Source organism: Gossypium hirsutum, chromosome D11 (genome assembly GCF_007990345.1).
Source record: "Gossypium hirsutum isolate 1008001.06 chromosome D11, Gossypium_hirsutum_v2.1, whole genome shotgun sequence".
Lineage (NCBI taxonomy): Eukaryota > Viridiplantae > Streptophyta > Magnoliopsida > Malvales > Malvaceae > Gossypium > Gossypium hirsutum.
In genome coordinates, this window is record NC_053447.1 from 12503911 (window position 1) to 12515283 (window position 11373).

At 35.9% G+C, this 11373-nt stretch overlaps 1 long non-coding RNA gene across 2 annotated transcripts; it reads right to left on the minus strand.

Moving 5' to 3' along the window:
• Positions 1 to 2930: 2930 nt before the first annotated feature.
• On the minus strand, positions 2931 to 9808 carry LOC121223758 (uncharacterized). Of its 2 annotated transcripts, none has more exons than XR_005921102.1 (4): positions 9384 to 9808; positions 8350 to 9291; positions 8161 to 8261; positions 2931 to 3546 (listed from the first exon to the last, which is right to left on the minus strand). It is a non-coding gene; the product is annotated as an uncharacterized lncRNA (long non-coding RNA). The 2 variants fall into 2 exon arrangements; XR_005921101.1 differs by having other exon boundaries at positions 8150 to 8261.
• Positions 9809 to 11373: the final 1565 nt, after the last annotated feature.

The following is an 11373-nucleotide window of genomic DNA, read 5'->3' on the forward strand; positions in this document are numbered from 1 at the left end:
ACGCCTTCAATCTTTAAGCTTTTATTTAATTATATAGATTAAAACGTGATGGACCATGGGGTTTATAGTTTTGGTTATCTAGCACCCAAATCAGACTGTTTTCTCTTCAGTGCCCCCCCCCCTTTTTTATTTTGTAAATATCACTTGGGTTTTTGAAGTTCTGATAAAAGACCCAAACCACTTTCACAGTTCAAGTTACCCAAATTTTGGTTAGATTTATATAATTTTGACTTTTTCAAATGTTATGGATAGCAGCAGTTAATTCACTGTTTCAATTGGTGTCTAAACTTGAAAGCGTATTCATCAACTCTAACCCTTTAATATCATACGTAGTTTTGTCGCATTCGCTCTCGACTTTCTCTGGTGTATTTACTCTACACTGATCACTCTGTCTAAACTCTGACGCAAATTAAAGCAGAGCAGTGTTGGTGTGGGAGGACATGAAATGGGACCTGAAACTGCACTTTGCTTAACCATGTAATCAAAAGGTCCATGTGTCATTTTCCTCTAATCTAATGCATTCATTGATGGGTCCAACTCCAATCCAAGTACCTTAGTTTACTCGATCTTGCCTATAATAATGTTATTAAATTTAATCTTCATGTTGATTACCCCTGTTTTCAAATAAGCATAGGCCCGGAGATGTAGGGTTCCTGGTTCTGCACGCGGCAAGGAATGAGAGCATCCTTGAATCAAAACCCCAATAATTGGGGCAGGGAAGATTTCCATTCAATTGCAATTAATTCTCCCCATATAAGATTGATCCTTCAAATCCTAAGCTAGGAATCCAAACAAATGATGATAAGTTATTATATAGAAATAAAAAACTATAGCTTAATACATGTTTCAATAACTCTAGGATAGGAATAGGATAATCGATTTATAGAGTAAAAAGTGAATTAGAAGAAGATACTGTACAATAAATATCCAAAGGACGTAGCCTATGGAGCCTAGGTTACTCTTGAACAAGAAGCAACAATGGTTAATGTCGACAAACGACAAATGGCAAGTGTAAGGCTGGCTCTTAACCTAAGAACAAACTTAGGCCCGCAGTTTTATCGATCAACAATTCAGCATCAAACAAATTAACTGGGCCCCACTATTTTTTTTGTCTGATTGGGTCCATTAGTCCCCTTTTGAATGTAACCCTATCATCAAATATAAAATAGGTGAAGTCAAAACAAATTATGAGAAGTGGGACCTAGCTTACGAGGGCTGATTTGAACCGTGGGCCGGAATTTCTAAATGGGTTTCAAATTAGGGGAGTCATGGAAAAAATGATGAGCAGATGGGGTATGCATGAATGGGTCCAACTATCCTTTTCACCATAATAATATTTAAATTAAAACAATTACGTATACAATTGTTTCTAGATTTTGTGTACGTGTTTATTGCATGAATGATCAATTACGTTGTATTAACAAAATTATATCCACGATTATGATCACTATGTCAAAGCCTATCAATGGTTACAAAATGCATATCCTTGTTATTACCCAAATATTTCATCACTACCACATTCATGATTATCTATATAATATCATATCAACACTTTTTTCCTCTCACATTTTATTTCTTATCTTTACTTATATCTTCATATTTCGATTATTGTCAAAGTAAATATAGTTTTTGTTTTGTGTGTGTTTGACTTATATTCATTAAAAATTTATTCCTTTTCTACTTATAATCAATTTGGAAATTTTTGTTTTAAAAAATATGTTCATAACAAAAACATGTTTATAGCAAAGTTTAAAAACTCTACAAACACGATTAAAAGGGTGAGATGTGAGATATATTAAAAAAAATTAAATATAAAAAAAAGTGGAATGCATCAACCCATATATAAACACAACAACTACTTAATATTTAATTTGAAAAAAAGTAATTATCAATTGGGAAAAACTTATTTTAATAAAGACTTTAATATGTGAAAAAAATTGTAAATGGTTTATTAAATTAATATATAATTATAAAAAAATAATTAGTTTATAAACTATTATTTTAAATTAGATATAATGACATCCACTCCATTGGTTAATGTCACTTAATTGAATTAATATCTTTTATCAATTGAGTTAATACTGATCAATGCTTTTTTTTTACCATTAATCTTATTATATATTCTTATTATATTTGTTGTTTTTTAAGAAAATGTCTAGAACTACCCATAACTCTCTTCAAGTCTTAAATAAGAGGATAATACTCTTCAACACACTCAAACTCGTGACCTCTTACACTGACAACAATACCAATGCTAAGACAATATAATTTTCACCTGCATTAACATTTATTTAGCATTATTAACTGCAGCATCGATGAAAAAAAAATTTAATATACTATAGTGGAGCTTGAGAACCAATACCATGATTATTTATTACCTCGAGGAAGTTTAATTTCATAAAAGCCACTACTTTTTGATAAGATAGAAATGGAAAAAAATGGTGTCATTATTATTTTGATTTATATTAAGAAAAATGTTAAATATATAACACATCTATTATGTGACAAGACATAGGTCATTATGAAGTGTTAGGTATCATGCATTAATGTACATTTCATCAACTTGTGATTGTACTTACACCGTGGGTCAGCTGATTTATTAAAAGTTGGTTTTCTATTTAAATAGGATTAGGTTTAGGTCATATATGTAATTATAAAAACAAATACCAATCAAATAATTCATAAGGATGGAAACCAAAAAAAAAAAATTGGAAACATGTTTAATTGTTGCTTAGGGTTTAAGAAAATGTTGATGAACTTTTCATGAATCTTTCAACTCAATATCAAATTCTATATCTTTCTGTCTTTCTTTAGGGTAAAGTACAACGAAACTATCAAATAAGAATTTTTTGTTTACATTTCATAATTTTGATTTAGATTGTAATGCCCAATTATTGCCCGGGCCCGTTTGAATGAATAAAGCCAATATAAAAACCGAATACTAAAGCTCAAATATAAAATAAAACAATAAATAGTCCATTTTTACATATATGTGGCCCAATTTCACCAGCCCGATTACCCTAAAACCCAAATCAACCCAAAACTGAAAAATCTGAAAACCCTACAATCTTCAGCAGCAGCCTTCTTCCCAGCCTCGACACCGCAGTAATCGTCTCCACGCACGAACGCACAGCAGCCTATATGTCACGCACGTCGCCCTCGCATAGCCCACGTACTTTAATCCAATGCTTACTTGCAACAAAATCAGGAATCACGAGTAGCAAACGGCAGCAGAAATTACGACAAAAAGGGGGAATTTTTGAAAGATTTTTCATTATTTTTGGCTATATAAAGCAAAGTAAAAAGCTGTAAAAGGGTTACGTATATTATATAAAAAAACCATTGAAAATACAAAAATAGAGAATCGAATAGATTTTAAAGGTTATTTGTTTTTTTCCTTTCTTCGTTTTTTTCCCTTACTGTTTATATGTTCGTTTCATTTTCTTTAAAAAAAAGAATAAAGAAAGAAATGAGGTACTTACCATGGGTCCATCTCCTCAGACCGCCATCTGCGGTGGAGCTTCGGTGGCGACATGGCTGCGGCGACTGGGGTTGAGTTAAGAAAAAACCGTAGCAGAGAAAACCCCTCTCCCTCTACTTTGTTTTTTTTTTAAAAAAAGTGAAGTAAAAATGTTTTTGAAGGAAAATTTAGTTTTAATAGTATAAGCCGTTTGGTGAGGGTAGGATCCGCTCGTCGACCCGGCCCGCAGGCAGGGTTCACGCGTTCCTACCCTAAATGGGAAATTTGCGCAATAAGGACTCCTTTTTCGTGAAGCATTTTTAATAAACATGTTGTTTCTCTTTTAATTTGGCCCAAATATTTTACTTCTTTGGCATTTTAATCCGTGTTGCTGCGCAGCGTTTTGGAAGGGCATGATTAATTTCCCTTTTGATCCTCCAATGTTAATTGCGTATTCTATTTGGGCCATTTGCATTTTATTTATTTCAAATTTGCCCCAGAATTTTCGTTTATGTTTCAATTTAATCATGTTTGGTGTTTTTGTTATTAATTAATTTTTTTTTTCCTGTTGCTCCTATTGCTTTTATTTATAATTATTATATTTGATAGAAAAATAGTAAGAAAACAACAATATAGCAGCAGGTCTGCCGTATTGGCACGGGGTTCTTTGTCTGCCGTTTTTTGGCACGGTTCTTTGGTGTTCTGGTTTAGGTTTTTTCGACGTTATTAGTCTTGTTTTCTGGGGGCTTTACATTCAATCCTTTTTTCCTTTTGTTTCGATTGGCAGAGTGTGGTGGTTGTGATGGAAGATGCTTTGGAGAACTTGAGATTATTGGACGATGAGGAGGAAGCGTTTCAAGAGGTTGAATGAGCGATGGGTTACGGTCATCAACTTTGTTTGGTGGGTCGATGTCTAACAGATAGTGTTGTTTATTTTCCCTCACTGCGTAATAGGGGAGAAACAACACCTTTTTCAATTTTTTATGAAGTGGATATTGAAAGGGTTGTTGCGGGTATACCGTGGTTTTTTAATAACCATTTAATTATCTTACAAAAAGTTCCAGTTAGGGTAAATCCAGCAGTGATGGAGTTAAACCATTCAGAGTTTTGGATACAAGTTCATGAATTACCTCCGGGGTTGATGAGTGTGTCGATGGCAAAAAATTTGGGTGATTTTTGTGGAAAGTTTCTTGAGTATGATACATCCATTTCGACTTTGGGGATTCAAAATTATTTACATATTCGTGTTTGTTTAAATGTTGCTGCCCCATTGAAGCGCAAAAAGAAAGTTATGGTTGGGAAGTCTATGGTTGTTTATGCTCGGTTCAAATACGAGAAGTTAAGTTTGTTTTGTTTTATTTATGGAAAGTTGGGGCATGGGGAGAGCTACTGTCCTCTTCGGCTAACTATTGATTCCTCAAAAATAGTCGTTGGATGGGATTTATCGTTGCGTGCGGTGGCTAGGTGTCGGAGCATGGTGGTTACGGACAGTGGATGGGTCGTCGTGCAGTGAAGAAAATTGGGCAGGTGTCAAACATGGTAACTCGGTTAATGTGAGGGAAGGTTTAGGCCTTAATTCTAGGGGTTTTGTTGGGAATCCGAATCCTTATCTTAATCCTAATCTAACTCCTTTGGGTTCTGCGCACATTCAGGGTGTTGGTAACTCAACTAAGGGGCGTGATGGGTGTATTGATGATTTGAGTTCTGTCTGGGTCGCTTATGGGCCTATGGAGTTGGTTTTAGTTGAGAAAAATGACCCAATTACATTGTCTGATGGTAAAAAATGACAAAGAACAGTGAAGAGTTCACGTGTCCTTATGGATGTTAATACGGGATCAGGTTCAATGGATGTTTCAGCTAGCTCTACAGGTCAGAACAGCCGGGCTCAATAAAAGTCCTAAGCTGGAATGTTCGTGGTTTGAGGAGATCACAAATAGTTACAAGGCTCAGAAACAAGTTAAGAGCCATTAATCCCCGTATTTTGTTTCTTATGGAGACAAAATTGAGTTCAAAAAAATGGAGTTGGTTAGATTAAACTGCAGTTTTGAGAATGGAATTGATGTTGGTGCATTTGGTATAAGAGGTGGATTGTCGTTGGGCTGGAAAGGGAATACATTGGTTCAACTTAAAAGTTTTTCCTTTTTTCACATTGATGTTGAGGTCCACGATAATGAATGTGGTGATATTTGGAGGCTAACGGGGTTCTATGGGAATCCGGATTAAAGGTGTAGAGGAGTTTCATGGGGCTTGCTTCATCAGTTGAATCATGATCAAGCTATGTCTTGTGTGGTTTTGGGGGATTTTAATGAGATTACAAGTTCTTTTGAGAAGAATGATGGTCGGATCAGATCGGATCGTCAAATGAGAGATTTTCGCAGGGCCCTTGAAGACTGTAGCCTTAATGACTTAGGATTTGTTGGCCGATGGTTTACATAGGAACGAAGACGGTTTGTTTCGTCAAATATAAGGGAACGTCTGGATCGTGGGGTTGCATTTTTGAATTGGGTAAACCTTTTTCCGAGATATCGTCTTGAACATTTGAGTCACTCTTTCTCTGATCACTGTCCTCTTCTTTTGGATACATTGGGGTGGTATGGAATCGTTAAAGCAGTCACGTGAAGCCGTTTAGATTTGAGGCCAAGTGGTGTTTAGATAGTTCGTTTGAAGGGATGGTTAGAAGATGGTGATAGGAAGAGTCTGATGGTGTATTGGATAAGTTAGAGAAAATGAGTCGTCAAATCGTAAAGTGGAGCAAGCTCACTAGTAGTAAGGAGAGGAGGAATCGACTTGTGTTAGAAGATAGATTATCTAGCCTTTATAATCAAAACCCTTCTGATAAGATTCTAGCAGGAGAGGAGGAATCGACTTGTGTTAGAAGATAGATTATCTAGCCTTTATAATCAAAACCCTTCTGATAAGATTCTAGCAGAGATTATGGAGGTCCAATTAGGACTCAATCTAGAAGCTGATGAGGAAGAATTATTTTGGGAGCAACGTGTCCACGTTAATTGGCTGAAGAATGGGGACCGAAATACTAGCTTTTTTCACAAGGTTACCGTGCAACAACATTTTCGTGGTAGAATCTCTGAACTGGAAGATGGCGCTGGTAGGAAGACTACCTCATCTGAGGAATTTTTACAGATTGCAACTAACTACTTTGGTAAGCTTTTTTCTGCATCAAAAAGTGGTTCGGATAAGCATTTGTTTGGGTTAGTTGAAAGAAAGATTACCGATTGCATGAATGAAAGGTTATTAAAACAGTTCACGGAGGAGGAAATCATAAATGCAATCAAATTATTGGCACCTTTGAAAGCACCTGGTGTTGATGGCTTTCCGGCTTTATTCTTTCAACGGTACTGGCATATTATTGGTCTTGAAGTTTCCCAATTTTGTTTATCCGTTCTACATGGACACTCGGATATAGGTGATATCAATAAAACGCGTATAATTTTGATTCCTAAGATTGATAAGCCAAAAAATATGTCATATTTCAGACCTATCAGCCTTTGTAATGTTATTTATAAAATTATTGCTAAGGTATTGGTTTTACGTATGAGTGATATGCTGGGGAATTGCATTCATGAAGCCCAAGGAGCTTTTATTCCAGGTAGACTTATTTCTGATAATGTATTGGTTGCCTATGAGATACTTCATTCTTTAAAAATGAAGAAGAGAGGCAAGAAAGGCAACTTCGCGCTTAAGCTCGATATGAGCAAAGCGTATGGCCGAGTGGAATTGGATTTTTTGGCGGGGATGATGAAGTATTTGTGTTTTCATATGGATTGGATTGTTCTCATCATGCGTTGTGTCTGTTCTGTTACATACTCTGTTAGCCTTAATGGATCCAATAGTGATTGGTTTTCACCCTCTAGAGGACTACAGCAAGGGGATCCTCTCAGTCCTTACCTGTTTTTAATTTGCACTGAAGGGTTTTCTCTGCTTCTTCAGGATGCGAAGGTGAAAGGAAAGATGTTGGGGGCACCTATAGATAGAGAGAAGTTTTCGGTCAACCATTTGTTTTTTGCAGATGATAATATTCTATTCGATGATGCATCACGCGAGGGTGCTGAGGTGGTTCGGGATATTATCAATGAATATGAAATGGTTTCGGGGCAGAGAGTGAATTTTGATAAATCCCTCATATATTTTGGTGCGAATGATGCTTCTAACGTTCAGGAGGAGATTATTATACTGTTAGGGGTCCGTTTGGCCTCTAACCCTGAGAAGTACCTCGATTTGCCTATGATGGTGGGTAGGAGGAAAAAATGGACTTTTGCTAAGTTTGTGGATCGATTTAGGAAACGAATTGAGGGGTGGAGTATGTGCTATCTGTCAATGGGGGGCAAGGAGGTTTTTATAAAATCAGTTTTACGGGCAACATCAATCTATGCTATGCAGTGTTTTCAGTTGCCAAAGACGTTATGTTGTAATCTTGAAGGTATTATGAATCGATTCTGGTAGACGAATAATAAAACTTTGAAGGGTATCCATTGGAATAATTGGCACACGCTATGTAAACCGAAATATTTGGGAGGCCTGGGGTTTAAAAATTTGTTTTTATTTAATAAGGCCTTATTAGCAAAGCAGATGTGGCGCATTTTATCCCAGCCTCAGTGTCTTTTAACCAAGGTCTTAAAAGCCCGTTATTTTCCTTTTTCTGAAATTCTAACAGCAAAGGTTGGCTCTTACCCTTCTTTTACCTGGAGGAGTATTTGTAGTGCTCGAGAGCTGATTGGAGATGGGATTTTGTGGCGGGTGGGAAACGGTGTCCGCGTCAATATCTGGAACGATCCCTGGTTACCTGGAAGGGAGAACAACAGAATTTCGGTTCAAGAAATTCGGCCTACCTGGACAACGGTTGATCAGCTTATTAGTTATAGGGACAGTACCTGAAACAGAGAGTTAATCCATAGCTTAGTGGATGTTGACACAGCAAATCGTATTTTCTCTATTCCTATTTCTGAAAATGGGCCGGAAGATGTGCTGGTCTGGAAGCATGAAGGATCAGGCGAGTATACCGTTAGGAGTGGTTATCGAGTTCTCATTACAGATCGTTTACAGAATAGTCTTCATATGTCCACTAGTAATGAGGACTACAAAGGATTTTACACGGACCGATGGGCTTTGAACATCCCTGGAAAAATGAAAATACATGTTTGGAGGGTGTTTAACAATCTGGTGCCTCATTATGGTAATCTAGCGCGTAAAACCTTGTGTGTGGAGACTGTGTGCCCGTTGTGCAAGGAAGAGTTGGAAGACACCGAGCATCTATTGTGGTTCTGTGGGGTTCTGAAGTGTGGGTGGACTTCATTGCAAATCCAACTCCCTCCCTTTGATGTTTTACTGGATTATAAAAATCGCTTTGTTAATACATTTCTTGTTGTTGATGGCCGACAAAGAAGACTCATTTCTATCTCTTTATGGTGCCTTTGGTTTCATAGAAATAAGTTTGTCCATGAAGGGGTTAAGTTTTCAATGTCAAAATTATTGGGGTTCATTAGGGGGTATGACCATTATATTTGGTTAGTTCATAAGAATCTTTACTCTTCTTTTGGTTTTCTGGGTAAGGATATTTGGAGGCCTCCTGATTCTGGTATTATTAAACTTAATTTTGATGCGTCTTATATTCCGGGAAAGAAACTTACTCTAACAACAATCTTAGCCAGAAATAGCAGAGGGAAAGTTGTAGAGGCGGATACTTATCTGTTTAAGGATGTTGGTGATGCTTTTGTGGCAGAGGCATGAGCTTGTGAAAGGGCGTTACTCTTCGCGCGCATGATGGGGCTTTCGGCGGCTGATCGTGGAATGTGACTCTCTGACAATCATCAAATCTATTATGAAAAAAGAGGAAGATAGATCGGTACTTAGGCCGATTACTTATCATATTCAGCGATTGTAACAGTTTTTTGAAGAAGTCACTTACAATTTTGTGCCCCGGGCGATTAATAGTGCGGCTCACGTTCTGGCACTGGAAGGTCAGAGAAGAAGGGTGTGTGGGAACTGGGTTGCTGGTACACCGGATTTTGTGAGGTTGGTGGTGGAGAATGACTGGTTGATTTGGAATCAGAGGATCTGAGTTCCATGCTTGTTCGCTTTGAGGTTGGAGAAGGTTCCTTGAATCTCCATTTCTGGTTGCAAAGCGCTGTTTGCTCTTGGTTGCATGTTATTGTGGCAGATGTTGAGGAGTGCTCGTTTGGCTGATATTGGATGTTGAAGCGGTGCTGCTGCAGGCTCATGAGGTTTATTTTGCTTTATTTTTTGATCGTTACTTTCTAGGATTCATTTATTTTCTATGTTGGACAGCTGTTATTTGTTTGCTTTTGCCGATTCATTTGCTGCTTTGGTGCCTTTCAGTTACACTTTTGAGCCTGTTTTAATAATATCAGCTTATTTTGACAAAAAAATAATTATTATATTTGATTATATTTCTATTTACTTATTTTTTATATATATGAATCTATACATAGATATTACCTTATTATTTATCATTATTTCAAACTGTTTTTATTATATGTTATTATTTTGTCTTATAATGAATTGTTTTATTTTTACACATATTTTATTTCTTTCAAACTCTCCATTTTTTTATATATATATTTAAACATTTTTTATATATATTTGTATATTTGTCTTTAAAATATGTTTGTTTTTATTAAAGCATTAAAATCATTTTATTTCTTAAATTTTTAAAATATTTGGCATTCATGATTCTCGAGAAGAATTTGGTCCTAACTTACTGGGCTTCAATTCTATTCGATGAATTTAGATAGCCAAGTATTTATTTTGCAATAAAATTGTAAATTTCAAATAAAAGCTTATTATTGGGAATCCAAAAATGTTGGGTCCTAACTTACTGGACATGACGTTTTGTCATCTCGAAATAAGAATTTTTAAAAAATAAAGGCAATATTCGGTATTTGGAATTTTGAGAAATTGTGCCCTAACTTACTGGGTTTCTATTTTCTTCATTTGACCTAAATAACCGAACATCCTTCTTAGGTTTAAATGCATGAGTTTGAAAAATCAAAAGACAAACTTAATTTTGAAGATTAAAAAATGTTGCGCCCTAACTCATTGGGTGTGATGTTTTGTGTCTTTGAAATAAGAATGTTTTATTATGTTAATTCATTCAAGATAAAAAGTTTTCTTTTAAAATCTTTTCAAATTTTTGACACCAAGACATTAAACAATCAATTTAGTACCGATTTTGGGCGTTACGAGGGTGCTAACCCCTTCCTCGTGCGTAACTGACTCCCAAACTTGTTTTCTCAAATTTCGTAGACCAAAATCATTTTTAAGGTGAGCTGATCACACCTCAATCAAGGATCGGTGGCGACTCCAATTTTTATTTTTAAAGTCGACAACTAAATTTTTGTTTTCATAAAAAATGGTTTCGACATAGATAATTTAATTATAAAAAATTATAAAATAATTATTTATGCTTTCGATTCATCACCTATTTCGTAATAAATAATTATTAATATAATTTTATTAGTTCTCCACTTTTGATTAGCCCACAAAGTTTGCACAGGAGAAAAAGTAAAGGTTGTTTGGGAGGATGGAAAAATGGTTGTTGATGAATTATAAAGTGATTTCAGGAATATAAAATACTAAAGGCGGAGAAATGGATGATGGAATCAACATGTGAAAGGAAAAAGGCAGCCCAAGTCCCATCACACTTAGAGCATCCAATAAGATAATTAGAGAGGTGCACCGGGAATTCATCTCGCTCACCCTTCACTCCATCTTGCGTATTTTAAAGTTTATGGACTTCCATATTAATACAACCACTTTTCAGTTTCCAAAATTTTCTTCATACATACATTTTATCCCCTTTATATTTTGTATACAGAAACTTGAAAATGACTCTCTCCTCATTGCAAGGTTGGTGTCACCGCAGGTGTAAACCTCAA